This window comes from Gossypium hirsutum, chromosome D13 (assembly GCF_007990345.1).
Source record: "Gossypium hirsutum isolate 1008001.06 chromosome D13, Gossypium_hirsutum_v2.1, whole genome shotgun sequence".
Classification (NCBI taxonomy): Eukaryota; Viridiplantae; Streptophyta; class Magnoliopsida; order Malvales; family Malvaceae; genus Gossypium; species Gossypium hirsutum.
Genome location: NC_053449.1, coordinates 14,720,174 through 14,739,805, shown reverse-complemented (window position 1 = coordinate 14,739,805; position 19,632 = coordinate 14,720,174). Strand labels below are relative to the sequence as shown.

General features: G+C 34.7%; 1 non-coding gene across 1 annotated transcript; it reads left to right on the top strand.

The window, feature by feature from the left end:
* Positions 1-18,794: 18,794 nt before the first annotated feature.
* On the top strand, positions 18,795-18,901 carry LOC121225827 (small nucleolar RNA R71). Its single transcript, XR_005923730.1, has one exon. It is a non-coding gene; the product is annotated as a small nucleolar RNA R71 (small nucleolar RNA).
* The last annotated feature ends 731 nt before the right edge of the window (positions 18,902-19,632 follow it).

Sequence of the window (19,632 nt, the reverse complement as noted above, 5' to 3'; positions counted from 1 at the left end):
TGAATCCAAACCAGGCCTCGAAAGGTGTCTTGGAAGCAAGAGCTTTGGTAGGAAGCCTATTCTGAAGGTAAACAGCAGTGTTTACTGCTTCAGCCCACATGATCTTGGGCAGTTTCTTCTCAAAAAAAGGCATCTGGCCATATCCATCAAACTTCTGTTCTTTCTTTCAGATACCCCATTCTGCTGAGGTGTGTACACATTTGTTAGCTGGTGTTTGATGCCAGCATCATTGCAAATGGCTTGAAACCTAGCTGAGGTGTACTTAATGCCATTGTCTGACCTTATCAATTTCAGCTTGCAGCCTGTTTCTGTCTCAGCAGCAATTTTAAACTTTACAAACACCTGAGCTACCTCAGACTTGTGTTTCAAGAAGAATATCCAGCAAAACCTTGTAAAATCATCAATGAAGAGGATGAAATACTTGTTTTTGCTGAGTGATTCAATTCTCATAGGTCCACATACATCAGAATACACCAGCTGCAATCTTTCAGTGGCTCTCCATGCTGAGTTTGTAGGAAATGGCAGTCTTGCCTGTTTCCCCATCTGACAGACTTCACACACATTATCATACTCCACTGAATTGGTGAAGTTCTTAGCCAAGCCTTCACTGGCCATTCGAGCCATTGATCTGAAGTTGGCATGCCCAAGCCTTTGATGCCAAAGCTTGGAATCATCAACAGAGGTTGTGTATGCTGACTTTGAGTCATTAGGCCAATGAATCTCAAAGCATTTATCAGTCATTGTGATTGTCATAAGGCTTGATCCGCTTGGATCAGCAATGTGGCACTGTTTGTCCTTGAACACAACTAAATAACCTTTCTCGAGCAGTTGAGCTATGCTGAGAAGGTTTCTGTCAATCTCAGGTACCAATAGCACATTTGGAATGACTTTGTTGCCTGTAGGAGTGCATATCAGCACCTCTCCTCTTCCTTATGCCCTTATGAACTGACCATTTCCAACCTTGACCTTGGTTTTATAACTTTTATCTAAGGTTTTAAATAAGGAGGCATCTGGTGACATGTGGTTAGTGCAACCACTGTCCAGTAACTAGCCTTTTGAACATTTCTTCTCAGCAGCTAAGCAAGAAACAGCGAAGACCTGCTCTTCTTGGTCACTACTGTTTTCAGCTACTTGAGCTTCAACCTTTGGTTGTTGAAATTGGCTCTGCCTTGGCTTGGTTCTATTTTTGCAAACCTTTTCAACATGGCCTTTCTTCTTGCAGTGTTGGCATACTGCATCTAGTCTGAACCAGCATCTATCTTCTGGATGTCCTGGCCTCTTGCAATATCTGCAGGGATGGTCACTGCTCCTTGCAGCATCAGGCTTAGGCCTATTTTTCCAAGGCTTTTTGCCTCTATGAGCATTGATGCTCGAGGCTTCTCTGGACTTGGCTTGAAATGCACCTTCCTGGTGGTCTTCAGCTTTGCTAGCTCTCCTTTGTTCCTGAGCATAGAAAGTGTTAATTAGCTCAGTCAAAGAGATGCTAGCAAGGTCTCTTGAGTCCTCTAAGGAGGATATCTTTTCCTCATATCTTTCGGGCAAAGTGGAGAGGACTTTCTCCACGATTCTTGCCTCATCAAAGTGATCACCAAGGAGCCTTATACTGTTGACCACTGCCATGATTCTATCTGCATACTGCTTCACTGTTTCTTCTTCCCTCATCTTCAAATTCTCAAAGTCTCTTCTTAGATTCAACAGCTGTTGTTGCCTTGTTCTTTTTGTGCCTTGAAACTCCTCCTTAAGCTTGTCCCAGGCCTGTTTTGGAGTCTCACAGGCCATAATTCTGGTGAAGATGACATCTGACACACAGTTCTGGATGCAGGACATGGCTTTGTGCCTTTTGGTCCTCTCATCAGCATGTTGTCTGATCTAAGCTACTGTGGGATTTGCCCTCAGTGGTGCTGGTTCAGCATCTGTGTTGACAACTTCCCACAAATCAAAGGCTTGCAGGTAAGTCTTCATCTTTACCAGCCATATATGGAAGCCTTCTCCATTGAAGACTGGTGGGGCTGCTGGTGAAAAACTTGAGGAAGCCAGTCAGTTTTCTTGGTTTGATACAACAAGTCAACTAAGAATGCAGCTCTATATACCAATTGTTGGTGTTTAAGGGCAGCAGCAAACTAGTTTGCACTTGCTTGGACAGCAAGTGTCGAGCCTTGCTGAAGAAACTATCGAAGAAGAAGAAAATTTTGTAAGAAAAGAAAGAGATAATTTTGAATGAAAATTGAGCTGAATTTTCATTAACTTGACAAAAGACATAAAGCCATTACATATATGAGTTAACAATCTCAAAAACAAACAAGTTACTACCTAAACTTATACCTAACACCACTAGTTTACCTAGTAACTTGATAAACTTGCTTGAATATCATAACAAGCTACCTAAACTTGTCATTCATCACCTAATTACATCAAGATGCAGCTACCAACTAAGTTTGATTCAAACTGAAAATAAAACATCCATTAAAGAAACTAAATCAAATGAAAAAGCTTTAGTTTGCTGCTTGAAGTAAGTTCCCTGCATGGCCACCTTTGAATGGGAAGCTGGTTGCATGGGAACTATCTTTAACAATTAGGACTCGCATATATCACAGTGAATAAAAAACTCTTTTTCACACCTTGACTGAGAACCCGAAAATGGATGAATTGATTGGAAACCTTAATAATTTCAATTACCATTTTACCCCTCTAGAAAAGCCAAACACCTCCAGAAAAACCCGTCGCTTTAGTTCTGTATGAATAAGCGAAAGAAGTTTTCCGTATAATATCGTTAGCCCTTTTTCCATTAACTCTTGTTTCCATCAACACCAAGATATCGGTTTCTGTAGCTGTAGAATATTCTTTAAAGCAATATAAAATTTGGGACTAGCCACCCCTTGGCAATCCAACATAAAATTTTTATATCCATAAAAAAGAAGAAATTAAAGAGAAGGTCACACTTACTATGAATGTGACAAACCTGCAACTTCAATACCTACCTTTGTTCTCTACACAACATCCTGTCCATATTGCGTTTGATCTCCTACAACTGAATCCTCTAACATATTGTTCTCACCCAAGCTATTGAACTCCCTAGGCGCCGCTTCCATATGAACCTCGTGCTCGACTTCCAAACCGAGAGCCTTAGTCGACACATTGAGCTCCTTCGAAAGTGATTCTACCCATTCTTCCATACCTTGGGTAGACGATCTTTTGTATTCCACCCTTTTACATACTTTATGCCCTTTCTTAGTGATTTCCTTCATGGCTACTGCTTTATATTTCAAAATAACTTGTTATTTTTATTCTTTCCCTTTTCTAGTTATTTTTCCTTTTCATGATGCTTGTAACATTTTCTGTTTCGATTAGAGAACTATATTTTTTGCTCCCATATCCCCAATTATCTTCCTCAAAACATGTTTCCTCTAAATCAGTGAGGGTATAAAAATGAGAATTTCTCGGAGTAACTTTATCATCTCCATGTTTTTAATCAACTCTAGGCAGTTTTCTTGAGTATGTCCATGACATCCATATTGGTAGCAAATTGATGACAATCCCTCATATTCAACACAATAAGGGTTTCCATTAATACCAATGAAAGCTTTTAATGATTTCTTTAGATCAACAAAAATGGCAAAACCTCGCGAACTTCCCTCTCTTACATGCCGTGGTGTTATAGTCCACTTTGATCACTTTCCCCAATGTCCTCATCCACACCACGATTTTAGAGGGATGCTGTTCCTGCCTGGAAAAATCGCGACTCCATGGTTGAACCGTTAGGTAATTACTATACACCACTCAGGAACCCTTCGTCAACGCTTTAGTATAATCTTGGCTCATTGAGAAATTTACCAGAAAGTAATCATTCTCGATGTCAATCACCTAGAACGAACTTCTAGGTTTCCAGAGGGCCTATATTCTATTGAGGAGTGCTTTGTAACCGACCGCTCTACCCAATAGTCTCACCACTACTGTCCGCTCCATGCTTTTGTCTAATATTTCCTGCACACGGTCAGAAAGAAAAACCTCTGGATATTGATACTCTAAAATCACCTTCCATTAATACAAGATCATCATTTTCCACAATGGGTTCTGCAACACCACCATTGCTCCGAACATTAGCCATCAACTTCTCTTTGAATGATTCATTCCCATAAATCATTTCTTCCATGGATAGGTCTCCTGGAATAAACTCTTATGTCTCCTTATTCCAGACTTTCTTGGTTGCTCGCTTACTCTCCGAAGGAATTGGTGAGCAAGGTCGCTCAAACACAGGCGGGGAACTTCTTTGCATGCTGCTCCCATTAAAATCTTATTGATAATTCTTAAATTTTAGTTGCTCCTTTCGATCACATCATTAAACGACATGCCTTACGTTGGGTAAAAACAAGGGTGACCTGTTCTAAATTTAATTGTGTATAATCACAATTCACAACTACCAGACCGCAAATATAAATATAAATGATCGAAATTGATATAAAAATTAAGTAATTTATGATATGGTTCGGTATAAAAAAAATAGCATTTTAATTACACTTATGACATGATATACAAAATGATTTTTAGATAAAAAAATTCATTTTATATATCCATGATTGGTTGTAATATCCATGGATGTGTAATTCTTTTATGATCTTTGCTCTTGAAGCCTTGATTTAATAATATGGATAGATGTGTAACTGTTTTATGAACTTTAATATCTTATATAAATTATTTATGAAAGTTTTTCAAATATTATTCTAATTAAAGTCTTATTAGGTGAAGATCATGTTTAGATTTATTTTTATATAAATTTAGATATAGTTTAATTTTTAATTTATTTATGCATTAAACTAATTTGATTTTGATTGTAATTATTTCGACATAATTACATTTGTAATTCGACACTTACCTCTTGAAAAGAAATTATAATCATTCAAACCTAGTCTTTTCACTTATATATAAATGAATTTGAATGTTAAAAGTTTGGAGTTGAAATTATTGAAATGAATTCAACTATTTAATAATTATGTGCTTGATGATTTAAATTTATAAATATTTATGAATTAAATTGTATCGAATTTCAGATAAATAATTTAATTTTTCTTTCTTTCGAATTAATAGGACGATATACGAGGGGAATAAAATATATTCAGTTTGCAAGCAATTGAAAGAATTTCCTTGAGTTGTTATGGAATCTACAGTATACTATCTATGATAATCGGTATTGTTTCAAGACCCTGTTGTACTGGTTGGTACATATTATTATGGTCTTAAATCAGTATTATATAATTTAAGTTTTGTTTCAATTAAAATTGTAGTATATTTTAACCAACTTAAGTTCACCTTAACTAATATTGGCTTATACCACCCGAATTTATAAATACAAAAGTTTAATATTTCAAATTAAATTTTAATATTTTTATTTGAACTTTTTTAAAATTTTTATAATTACATCTAAAAATGAAATATAATCATTTAATTAAATTATTGAGCTTAAATAATAATTTAAAATTATATATATTAATATAAGTATATGTATATGTATTGATGTCCATGAAATTAACTAAAATTTTGACTAAGACAAATGCATCTATCATTCCCACGAAGACTAAAAGTATTAGTAATTATCATCTTTCTATTATTTAACAAAATATTTCAAGTGGTTGATTAAAACTAAAATTAACTAATTTAATTAACTAACGAACATGACAAAGAATAAATCACGAAAATAATCGATCAACAACCAAGAAGCAATACAATATCTAGGAAAGAATTTACCTAGATTTTATTTTTCACTATCAATCTAAAATATACAATTTCTTTACTTAGTATCTTAATTCGTATAAATCCCTAAATTATGCTAATATCTCTTTCGAGCATAAGAGCAACTGACTCTAGGTTGCTTAATTGAAATTTCTTTCTAATTAAAACTCATATTATCGCATTAACTTGTGCTATGGATTCCCCTATTAGATTTGACTTTAATTTAGTAGATTTATATTGTCTAATTTCTACAATTGCATACAACTCCACTCAATTATGCAAGATTTACTCTTAAACAGGGTCTATTCAACCACTGATTTAAGCATATCAAACATGGATCAACAATCTAGAAATGTTAAACCAAGAATTAAACATATATAATTGAGAACAAGAAACTAAGTATTTATTGCATAAAATATAAATCAAACGACATAATTCATCATAGGGTTCATCTCCCTAGGTATTTATAAAATTAGTTCATGCTTGAGAATAAAAACATCCAAGATACAGTATAACCGAAAGAAATAAAGAAACTCATGATAACTTCCTAAGAAATCAATTGAAAATTTTCAATCCTAATGGAAATCTGCTTCAAAATCGACTTCAATGGTGTTTTTTGAGTTATTTTCTTAAATTTTTTATGACCCTCCTATATTTTTATTTTTGTCATATATACGTCTTAGAATGCCCAGAAAACCTAAAAGTCATGATTTTTCGCAATTCGGTGTGCAAACCCGTGAAATCGACACGGTCTACCACATGCCTGTGTGGGTCACACGGCCGTGTGGAATGGTTTAGCTCGTGTGACTTTTGCATCTTGGTCCAACACTCCGGTTATCATTTGTTTTCCACTCCTTTTGTTCCCAAGTGCTCTATTAAGCATTAAAACATGAATTTAAAGGATTAGGAGTATAAAATTCACAACTAACATCAGATAATCATCCACAAATGCATTAAGAATGAGGTTAAAACATATTATTTTTAGTAGTTATCATGTATGTAATTGAAGTAGATCTGTAATAACAAAAGACAACCAAGGAAAGCTAGGGATATTGAACATACAAAAAAAAAACCTTTAGTGTAACTCACGCAAAAACCATTTTTATCTGACCAGAGAAATTAAATAACAAACTACTACCAATAACTCTTACAATAAAGTAAACAACATAGCATTTTGAAAAAAAAAGGTAAACAACATAGCATAATATTAGTAGTATTGACCAATAAACTCATAATTTACCATAATATTAATAGATTTGACCATTAAATTTTTAAGGCTAGTTGCAACTCAACAAGCATTTTGCAAGCCATTTGTGTTTTATATTATTTGGATGGCATATTTTGACTGAAACTGTTAGAGTTTTTAAATACATATTTGTATTTTATCTTATTTGATTGGCATATTTTGACTAAAACTATTGGATTTTTTAAATGCATATTTGAGGGCTTTTAGCAACACATTACTGAAGAAAAATTGTGAAAGAATCAAACTAACCAGGGAATTTTGAAGACTCAGTGAGGTCAAATGCCCCATTACATGAGAGATAAAATCTACAAGTAATTTGATATTAAAAAGATCTTTGATAATGTATTCTTTATTGAAGACATTTTTTAAGGCTATTTTTGAGGAATTAGAGATTACATTGATTGTATTTTAACAAGCTGCATTATACTCATTTAAGAGGTCGCTTATTTTAGGTTGAAGTGCATGGGTGAGAGAACTTAACCTATTTATTAAGGAACTTATTTTTAGAGCATATTTGTGTAAGTAACTGTTTTTGTTCATTAACTTACACTTAAGCTTTTAAGGGGAAAGACTTAGTAGTAAAGTGATCTAGTTGGAGTATATGAGTGAGATTGCAATTTGGTGAGTAAGTTGAACTTAAGTCACATCTTGTACTTATTGGTTTATAAAAGATAACTCTTTTAGCAAGGCACCATAGACATAAAAAGTTTTTTATATGTGTTACTAAAATTTTGTGTCCATCTCTATTTGATAACTATTAGTAAGTTCGTCAAGTTGCAACTGAACGAAAATCTAGAAGGCAAAATGTAACACCCCATACTCAACTCAATTGTAAGGTCTGAGTTACGGGATGCCACATTTGTTACTGGAGCAACTACCACTCTCTTTTTAATAAATAAACAGTTTACACAAGTCATTAGGACTATTACTTATTTCAAAATGATATTTAATCAAATCTGGGATTTAAACGAGCTTACTAAAGCTCTTTAAATAACCAAGATTGTTGGGGGACTAAAATGTAACACTTTTAAAGCTATCAAATTGGCTTCGTTGTCGGATCTGGTACCCTAAGTGTAGTATATTCATTTTTACACTTGTATTTCTATTCGGATGACTAGTTTAATAAAAGTATCCATAAGTTGCATTAATATCATTTTTATATTGTCATCAATGGTTTTTCCATGCAAAGCAAAATGAAAGCAAATATTGGCTCGTTGGTTATCTAACGTTTAATAATAAAAGTGGCATTATGTGGTTGGATCGTAATATGAAAATACAACTTGTATTAGTAGACGAACCTAAACATGTTCTTAGTCTAATCAGAAATTAGCAAACTAATTGAAAGTCTACTATGTCATTTATCAAGTCCAATTGGTAGATGATTTTGCTCAAGCAAACTAATTGAAAGTCTACTATGTCATTTATCAAGTCCAATTGGTAGATGATTTGTCTTGAGCATTGGAGCGGATGACTCCCAGAAGATAGATACATAGATGTGATTGACTAAACTAATAGTATATTGGATTTGACCCAAGTAGAATAGATCCTGAATCCATTTATGGATTTATTGAGTTGTAACGTTCATAGTGTGACATACCTTAATACTGAGTGGATGATGGACTATGTATGTGGGACTCATATTCATTGATGCAAGTAAAAGCCGGAGTTAAAATAGATAAAGAACTAAAAGCTGGTGTGTTGGGTATACGACTTTATCAATCACAATAGTGGAATTCATAGCCCAAAGAAATGGGTAAATGATATCCTCTCATTGGCATTACATGATAGATGAAATGTAAATGTGACCACAAGTCGTTTGTCTTTGTGATAAATGACTTAATTGCTATTTGATAGTAATTGAATTTTCATGAATGAAGATGTAATGGTTACCATGATATAAAAATATGATCATATTGGAAGAACATATTTATCCCAAAGAGATTAAGGGTATCCTTTGAGGGTAAACACGCTTATGACAAGGTCATTGGACGAGCATTGATTGAGTAACTTTCGTAATGATATGTAATTAGGGAGAGCTTAGTCACGATACTATACTAGAATGACTTCATAACTAAATGAGCTTATAATTAATATGAGAAAAGTTGGAACTTAATTATAAATCATTTGAGCCCTAATTAGATATATCCAATTGGTCCCTCCGTTAACTCGTTGAAACCAAAAATGAATTGTATGTAAAATCAAATGAACAAAAAAAGGTTACATTCGGAAATGAATGTGGTTTCTTACTAAGTATGAAAATGACATGAGAATTAATTTAAGTTTTTTTGAATTATTATTTAATCAAATATTTGAAGTTAAAAGACGAAATTAAATTAATTGGTCATTGTGAATCTGTTGAATATGAAAATTAAATATATATTCTCATGGATTCTTTTTAAGATAAAGCTGCCATGACTTTAACGAAATTAGAATTTGGTTGAGAAAATTATTTAAGTAGAAAATTAATTAATTAGAATTAATTAATAAATAATATTTATCTTGGGAAATAGAGAAACATGTACGGGGCTGCATTAAATTATAACGTTTTGGGTTAAAAGCCAAGGAAATACATATAATTGAACTCAATACAGGAGAGATCCAAAACCCTTCATAATATGTATGAGGGGTGGCAAACTAAGTATATTTAACTAGGGGACTAGTTTTTCTATTAAATATGTATTATTTATGCTTTAGTAATTCAACCAGGACTCTCGTATCTCTCCCTATAAATATATAACACTGGTAGGGCTAAAAACAAAAGTTATACACAACTTTAAGATATTGTTATTCTACTCGAAAATAGTGAGAATTTATTTTCTAAGTATGAATTCTATTTTTTGAGAACAACAATTCTATCGATTTCTATAAAGAGAGATTTACTTTTCTACTGAAAGTAAGAAAATTAAATCTGGTTTAGTGTTTGATTCGTGATTGTTTGAGCCCACAACCGAAGCGATTCATGGTACAAGAATAGTGAAGAAGGTCATTCGATTGAATGTCGAGGATGTCAAGGATTCGTCTTGTCACACCCCAAAAACTAGGTTAGAAAAATCGAGTTTGTGAAAATCGAAAGTGGTCACTCACCGATTTATAAGGTTATCTTTGAGCATTTATAAATTGAGGGTTTGAAACAGATGTCGAAATTAAGGTCATAAATAATTAATTAAAATATTAAAATAATTTAATCAAGTATTATTATTTAATTAATCTAAAAAAATTGATTACGAGGTTTAATTTGAAAATAGTGTGTTTTAATTGAGTTAGGACTTAATTGAAAAGAGGGTAAAATAATTTAAAATATTAATAATGAGATTTGACCATGAGTATTAATTCTTATATATAAACTAAAATAGAAATGTGTTAAAAACTATAAAGTTAAATAAATTAATAAAAAAATTTGAGTAAACGTGTAAGCTAATAAAGAATATGTAAGTTGACCTTGAAATAAATATATGCAATTGAGTGACTAAAATAAGCAAGAAATGAGACACAAACTGAGTCATTAGGCATTGGTGTCTCTTCCTTAGAAGCCAAGATTAGAGTCACCCTTTTCCTATTTATTTTCCTTTTAATTTTCAGCAACCTAAGATAAAAACAATACTAAAATAAATATTATTTGGAGTAGAAACTTAACAAGAATAGGCAGTAGCCCAATGGTTAACATGCCACTCTCCCCTTTGCTTATCGAAGCCCAAGCTCCCTCATTCCTTTTAATTTTAAATTCAAATTTCAACAAAATATTGAGAAAACCACAAGTGTAGCCCCTAGGGTTCACAAGCCCAAGGAATTGACCCAATTCTTTCCTAACTAGAATTCATATCTTGCCCTTCCTCAAAATCCCAATAGAGTTAGAATTCTATCATCTTTTTATCTTCTTTTCCAACTAGAATTTTAATTTGCTTCTTTTCAAATCCTAAAAGAATTTTCCCTCCATCTTAATTGTTAATAATTATTTTTGCTTCCGATATCAAATCAATCCTCGATAAATCAATTGTCTACTGATTGTTGAATTCATCGTTGATAGCAACTGTAATTCCATCAAGTTTGGTAAGTGCATCTCATTCTAAAATTCAGACCCCAAATTTCATAAAATTTCTATTTGATAGTAATCTTTCAAATAAATTGGACAGTCTTTCACGGTTCTTGAAAAATCTTTTATTGTAACCGACAAATCTTGATAAATCTTGGAAATCAAACATTAACCGTATGAAATTTTCATTTGAAAGACCCAATTTAGGCGAATCAAATCACATTTGATCGTGATAAACATCAATCAGACTCCCAGTGAAATGTGTGTGTTCTTTTATAAGTGAATTAGAGTAAAATCTAGCCTAGGATAGGGCCACACATGTATGTGGGCTACCCATGTGGACCACATGGTCATGTCCCCCTCAAATCCTAGGATATGCCATTCTTGCATGACCTAGGACCCTCACATGCCCCCATGATTGTGTACCCCTTTCACTCGGTCTAGGGCTTCTTGCACAGTCCAGTCACATGGCCTCATGTCACCTGTAACTCAGATTTGATAGTTTTGACTTAGAATTTTATGATTTGTTCAGATTATCCCCTAATTGATTCATGAACTATTTTAATGTTTACTTTTTTTAAATTAAGTCCTTAAAAATATGAATCTTGTTAGAATCCATGACTTGCCTGATTGAATTGATATTGTATTTACATATATTTGCATGAATTGTGGACAATATTTATGACTATTATAACTATATATTTGCGATCATATGTACAACATGCCTTATGTTATTGTACATCTAGATCCATGAAATACATGACTTTTGCCATTGAATTTCCATGAATAAGCACATTAATTGCTCCCATATTGATCTGTATTAAATATTCCACATTGCATTGCATGGGTTAGGATGTTATGAACAGAAGAAGAATTGGCAGTTTATCTGCATTCATATGTTTTGCTGTACATCCATAGCCAAAGACAGATTCCATCTGCGGGTACTTGTTGTGTATCCATAATCAGAGATAGATTCCATCTGTGGTTAGTTGTTGTGTAATCCATAGCCAAAAGTAGGTTCTCAATGCGTGATCATATATATAATAGAACAACCAAAAGAGAAATTTTGACAACGAATGCCATAACAAAAGAAATGAAATGTAAGATGCATGAAAGAAAGAAAGAAAAAGCTTAGCTGGCTTGGACTCACATGTAGATACTTTATTCTACTCAACGAGTGAATTTTTGAGCACTAACTTTGTACCGCCACTTCATCTTTTTAGGGGTCATCTCTTCCCCTTCCTTGTCAATTTCTGTGAGCTCATTAATCAGGTGATCAATGTCACAATCCTGTGCAGATACATGAGCTAGTGACGAAGGTGGAACAGGGTCATTCCCTTTGGTGGTGGCAATATCATCCTTTTCTCCTTCTTCCTCCTTTTCAGCATTTAGGGATGTCATCTTTTCAGGCTCTTCTGCAGTAGATTGAGTAGATGATACGGCAGTAAGTTGAGTGGGTGCTTCAGCAACAGCTTGAGTGGGCTCCTTGGCAGCATCAGCAAATGGGAATAAGGTGGCTAGGAAGATAAGGAATTCTTTAAATCCAAATCCCTACTCTTCACATAATCCTAATATTCGACTTGCTGCTTTTGGGCCTGAGTCACCTCTTCAGCCAGGTGAATCAGTTGGATTTCAAAAAGGGACATCCTCTACTCTAATTGCTTCAAGGAGTGCACTATTCGTTGCTCAATGGCACTACAAGAAACTAGAGGTGCTGTAGTGGGAGTATGCGCAGCAGAGGAAATGGTGGCGTGGCTATGCTGAGTTGCCCTAGTAGCATTAGTGCCTTGGAACTTAGAAAAGATGGTCCTAGTCAACCCGCCCTTGTTAAAGGTGATATCCTCCTCTGCATTGAGAGAGACTCGGGCAGTTTAATAGAAAGCAGTAATAAGTGAGGGAAAGTTAAAACTACCCGCATTTTTCTCAGCACATCAATGTACTTATTGAAAAATTATCCTCTTGACATTAACCCTTCTCTCTTTTTATAATGGAGTGCAGCAAAAGCATTTTTTGTTTCTTTCGAAATAGTTTTATTGTGTGTAGACGGCATAAGTCGGCTCCTCAAGAAATGGTACCAAAATTTCCCAATATGCTTCAACAAAGCCTTTTCAACAGTATAACACTCCTGACTGGAAACAGTCCATCGTGATCCTTTAATACATAAATCCTCCAACACCTGGGCTAAACCTTCAGCGGTAATACTTTTAGCAAATAACGTGTGTTCATCCTGTATTCCTACAAGACCATACTGTGCATTAATATGATCTTCATCAAAAGGAACATAAGTACCTGTTACATAGATAAAAGGGGAATCTGGAGAGTTAATATTGGTATAAAATTCTTGAACAATTTTTCCTAAAATGTCCTCAAGGTGCAAACAAAAAATATTCCACCCATGTTTTTCTACTATGTAGGACACAGATTCATCATATCCCATATATGGTGCACTTTTAAACAAGAACCCTTTCTCAAAACAAAAAAGGTGTTTCACGATGTTGCCATTGTATCTCATGGCTACGACATTGTTAAAGAGCGTCTTTGGCTAAGTAGCACTAGCCCTTGATGATTCAACAGTTTTGGAGGCATTTTTAACACGAGCCGTTGAAGAAAACTGGAAGAAATCTTAGAGAATGTAGTGGAAGAAAATATAGGAGATATCGAAGAAAAACAAGTAATAAAAATGAAAAATTTAAGGGAACTTAAGAGGCGTGAGCAATTGAAGAGAGAAAAAAAAGAGAGATGGTGAGAACAACTCAACAAAAGTGAAACGTGCTAGGGAAGTTGCATGACGTGGAGGAAGAAAGAAGAAAATTAAGAGGATTTTGGGGGAAGGGGAAATGTGAAGTGCCCTAATCCATAAAAAAAGCTTAACTGCTCTTCCATGGGCTAACCAAAAATTGGCCTAGCTAACAAAAGAATAAATCTCTACCTTTGGACTTATCTGCCCGGTCATCCTCACGTTACCCATATCCCCATTTGTTGTAATGCTACGGCAAACATCACTTATCATCGCAATTGCTCAGTTCATATTCTTTATTCTGTCTTTGGAAAAAAAACTATTCAAAAAGAAAAATAGAAATGGAAACAGTATTAAATAGGTAATAAAAATAAAAGTACAGCAATTAAAGAAAAGATAGATAAAAGAAATTGCTAGCTCAAACATCCTGAAGAGCAATAGAGTGCTTGTCCCGATCCACATGGGTACCCTAGTAGTGTTTTAAGCACTGCCCATTAACTTTAAATGTGACCATCGTTTTCAAATATTTGATATTAACAACTCCATGAGGATGCACTTGGGTTACTTCAAAAGGACTTGACTAGCAATACTTTAATTTACAAGGAAACAATTTGAGCCTAGAGTTAAATAATAACACATGTTGTCCTGGTTCAAATTGCCTTGGCATTATTCTTTTATCATGCCAATGCTTGATCTTTTCCTTGTACAGTTTAATATTCTCATATGCTTGTACTCGGTTCTCCTCCATTTCGTTCAATTCTAACAACCTTTTATGGCCAGTAGTGACCCAATCAATGTTCAGTTTCTTAATAGCCCAAAATGCTTTATGCTCAAGCTCAACAGGAAGATGACATGACTTTCCATAGACAAGCTTAAAAAGTGACATCCCTAATGGAGTTTTTTATACGATACAATAAGCCCGCAAAGCTTTATCCTATCTAGTATACCAATCCTTATGATTACTATTCACCACTTTTTCTAAAACAATTTTAATTTCTCTGTTTGAAATTTTTACTGGTCCATTTGTTTGGGGGTGATATGTTGTAGCAATCTTATGTTTCACCCCATAATGCTGCAAAGCATTAGCTACCAACTTACAATCAAAATGAGACCCCTCATCACTAATAATGGCAATAGCCTTAACCCATTTAGAGACATAGTCCACTGCTAATTGTATGTACACCTTACCCACTGATGGTGGAAATAGACCCATAAAGTCTATTCCCATACATCGAACAATTTAATCTCTAGTATACTTTGTAATGGCATTTCGTGTCTCCCAGATAGATTTCCTGTTCTCTGAAAATGGTCGCATAACTGATAGAATTCATGAGCATCATTGAACAGAATTGACCAATAAAATCTAGACTGAAGTACTTTGGCAGTAGTCCTCTTCCCTCCAAAATGTCCTCTGTATGGAGCTGAATGACAATACCGTAGAATGCTATGTATTTCATCATCAGGAACACATTTCCTAATTATTTTATTAGCACTATGTTTAAAGAAGAAAGGTTCATCCTAATCATAGTGTTTGACATCATAAAGAAATTTTCATCTTCTCTGATTGTTGAGATCGGGTGGCAACACACCATTCACTAAATAGTTCACTATGTCAGCATACCAAGGTAATGTCGTGGCACTAGCAGCTACTCGTCTGGAAATTCTTTTTTAATAAGTGTATCATGATCACCTTCACTTCCCAATTATAACCTCGACAAGTGATCAGCCACTTGACTCTCAGTCCCTTTTCGATCTCTAATTTCCAAGTCAAACTCTAGTAGAAACAGTATCCATCTAATCAACCTCGACTTATCATCTTTCTTGCTCATTAGATACTTAATAGTAGAATGATTGGTGTAGACTATGACCTTTATACCAACGAGATAAGAACAAAATTTATCAAATGTAAACACCACAACCAATAAATCTTTTTCTGTGGTGGTGTACTTAAGTTGTGCCTCCGATAAAGCTTTACTAGCACAGTATATTGCCCGCAATATTTTGTCTTTTCTTTGCCCCAACATGGTTCCCATAGCATAATTGCTGGCGTTACACGTGTTCAAAAGGCAGTGTCCATTTCGAAGCTACTACAATTGGTCTGCTATAAGTTTTTTCTTTAACTCTTCAAAGGCTACCAAACAATGTTCATCAAAATTGAAAGGTCTATTTTGCTCCAACAAAGTGCATAAGGTTTTAGATATCTTCAAAAAAATCCTTAATGAATCTTGTATAAAAACTTGTATGACCTAAAAAACTTTTAATACCATTGACACTGGTGGGAGGTGGAAATTTTTCTATTACTTCAATTTTTACTCTGTCTACTTCAATTCCTTTCTGTGATATTCTATGCTCCGAGACAATTCCTTCACGAACCGTGAAGTGACATTTCTTTCAATTTAAAACAAGATTCATTTCTTCACAATGGCACAGAACCAATTTCAAATTTTTCAAACAATCTTCAAAATCATTCCCGAACACTAAAAAATCCTCCATGAAGACTTCAAGAAAATTTTCCGTTATGTTAGAGAACATGGCCGTCATACAACGTTGAAAAGTTGCTAGGGCATTACAAAACCCGAGCGACATCGGTCTAAATGCAAAAGTACCATATGGACATGTGAAAGTTGTATCCGCTTGGACATTGGGGGCTATGGCAATCTGGTTATATCCCAAATAACCATCCAAAAAATAATAGAAAGCTTTCTCATTTAATCTATCCAACATTTGTTCAATGAATGGTAGGGGAAATTGATTATTTCTAGTTGCCTTGTTAAGCTTACGGTAATCTATACATGCTCTCCATCTCGTGACAGTGTGAGCTGGTATGAGCTCATTGTTGTCATTACTTACCATTGTGACACCTCCTTTCTTGGGTACACATTGCATCGGGCTCACCCATGAGCTGTCTGAAATCGAGTAAATGATGGCAACATTAAGCCACTTAATAATCTCTTTCTTAACAATTTCTTTCATGGTCGGATTCAGTCTTCTCTCCTATTCAATTGAATTGCTAGGGCAATCCTTTAACAAAATCTTATGCATGCAGTATGCAGGGCTAATTCCTTTTATATCAGCCAGGGTCCATCCCAATGCCTTCCTAAATTGTCGAAGAACTTCTAAAAACCTTGCTTCTTTCTTGGGTGTTAGCTCCGTAAAAATTACTGTTGGAAAAATATTTTTTTCACCTAAATATGCATACTTCAAATGCTGCGGCAAAGGTTTTAACTCCAGTGTAGGAGGTTTCTCTATAGAAGGTTTAGGAGGATTGAAAGTTTGATTTGATAAATGCAATGGTTCAGACCTCTTCACCAAAATCCTCAAAACTTACTATATCACTTTGCTCAAGTGAGTCTACGTCACTGTTAGAATTACTGTGGCAATATCTGGTGAATTCCTCTACTACTATTTCTATCAACCCAATGGAGTGGCATTCATCATTAAGATCAGCATATTTCAAAGCATTAAACACGTTAAAGGTAACCTACTGATCTTTTATCCTCATGGTTAGCTTGCCTTTTTGCACATCAATTAAAGTCCTCCAGTAACAAGAAAAAGTCTTCCAAGAATGATTGACACATCTTGGTCAGTTTCACATTCTAAAATAAGGAAATCTGTAGGAAAGATAAATTTATCTACTCTTACCAGTACATATTCAATTTTAGCTTCTGGATGTGCATAGGATCAGTCAGCCAGTTGCAACGTAACCATGGTAGGTCTTGCTTTTCCAATTCCTAGTTTCATGAAAATAGACATAGACATTAATTTACACTTACTCTTAGATCACATAAAGCCTTACCAACATAATTATTTGCAATTGAATATGGGATAATGAAACTCCCTAAGCCCTTCAACTTTGGGGGTAATTTATTTTTCAATATTACTGTGCACCCTTTAGTGAGACGATAGTCTTAAATTATCTTTCATAAATTTGACATAGTTGGGAATTTTCTCCAAAGCTTCAACTAGTGGTATGTTGATATGGAGTTACTTCAAAATCTTTAGAAATCTTTTGAACTAAATATCCTGCTTGAAATCATGAAATCGTTGATTAAGAGGTAAAGGTGGTCGTCCTTGAGGTTGCTGATATTTTTTTTTCCATGGCTTTCTTATTGACAACATGTTCTGATTCTGCCACATCATTTAGTTGCTTACCCCTTTTAGGTTCAGTATGTTTTTGATATGACTCTGGGATTTTTACTTGGTTGGTTCTTGAATCATCCTCTTCTGCCCTGACATCTTGAGCAATGTCATCAAGTTGAGTTCTACTTCTAAGAGTGATTGCCTTACACTACTCCTTCCCTTGTGATCTTAAATTTTCGGTATCACTTGGAAACGCTCACTGTGGTTTCAAATTTAAAGCATTCGCTATTTGCCCCCCATGATTCTCAAGAGCTCAGAGAGACACAACCTGACTTTGAATTAGAACATCATTCATGGCCATATACTCCTTCAGCAAGGCTTCAGTAGATGATGATGATGATGAAACTGGTGCTTGACCTTGCTGGACATTTTGCCTCGGCATAGGTTGAGTATAACCAGGCGGCGCGTTGATGGCATTCTGTCTTTTCGTACTGTTAAAATTCCCTGCACCTTGATTATTCCAACTAAAGTTCAGATGTTTCTTACACCCAGGATTATACTTCTTGGAATAGGGATTATTATTCCAGTTGAAATTACCCATGTACCACACTGATGCTGGATTTCATGGGCATTCATCAAACACATGATCTTCACTACAATAAACACATGATAGTTTGGCTGATTTTATCTACTAGACTACAGTAGACCTTTTCATTATTTTAATCATATTAGCCAAAGAAGATACTTGGGCTGTCAACGGAGTGATTGCGTCTAGCTCCATAGTACCAATAACTCTCTAGCCCATCCCAACTCTTGCGGTAGGATATTGATAATCATTGTTGGCAATCTTTTCCAAAACCTAATATGCTTTATTATAAGATTTATCCAACAAAGTACTATTGGAAGAAGCATCAACTACCATCCTCGTATGTGCATTCAGCGCATTATATAATATCTCCATCTGAGTCCAGTGTTGAAATCCATGCATCGAACATTTTTGAATTAAGTCTTTAAATTGTTCCCAAGCTTCATATAGTTTTTCATCCTCTAATTGCTGAAAATATGTGATTTCATTTCTAAGCTTGGCATTTATATTTAGGGGATTATACCGAAGAAAAAAACTCTAACAAAAATCATTCCATGATGCTACTATTCCTGATAGCAAAACATTCAACCATGCTCTCGCACAATCTCTTAAAGAATATGGAAGTAGTTTAAGTCGTAAAGCATATCTAGGAACACCTTGTTGTCTAAACGAGTCACAAACCTATAGAAAAAGTTGTAAATACATTCTTGGATCTTCAATGGGCAATCCACCAAACTGTCCTACTGTTTGCAGCATCTAAAACATTACTGGTTTCAGCTCAAATTATTGAGCCTGTATTTTTGGTCTGACTATCCTTGGATTTAGGTCATCCAAATTTGGTACAACATGCTCTCGGATTGGTCTATCTCGGTCATCTATCACCCTCTGAACATGAGGATTGGCACCCTAACCATTCAAATTATCACTCAGACCAGGAATCACCCTATGAACAGGAAGATTGCAACTTGACCATTCAGATTGTCATTGAGGCCAGGATCATTCCCGTTTCTAGCCATTTTTTACAGTTCTTTCCGCATTATTCGTAAAGTTCTTTCGATCTCTAGGTTAAAAGGATATTCTTTGTTAGTAGGAATGCCTCTTTTCATGCACTGATGGCAAACCTCTAGAAATTAACTTAAGCTACGTTAAATAAACTAATGAAATTAAGTAAAATAACCAAACCAAATTACACAAAATTGTCGATCCTTAGAAACGATGCCAAAAACTTG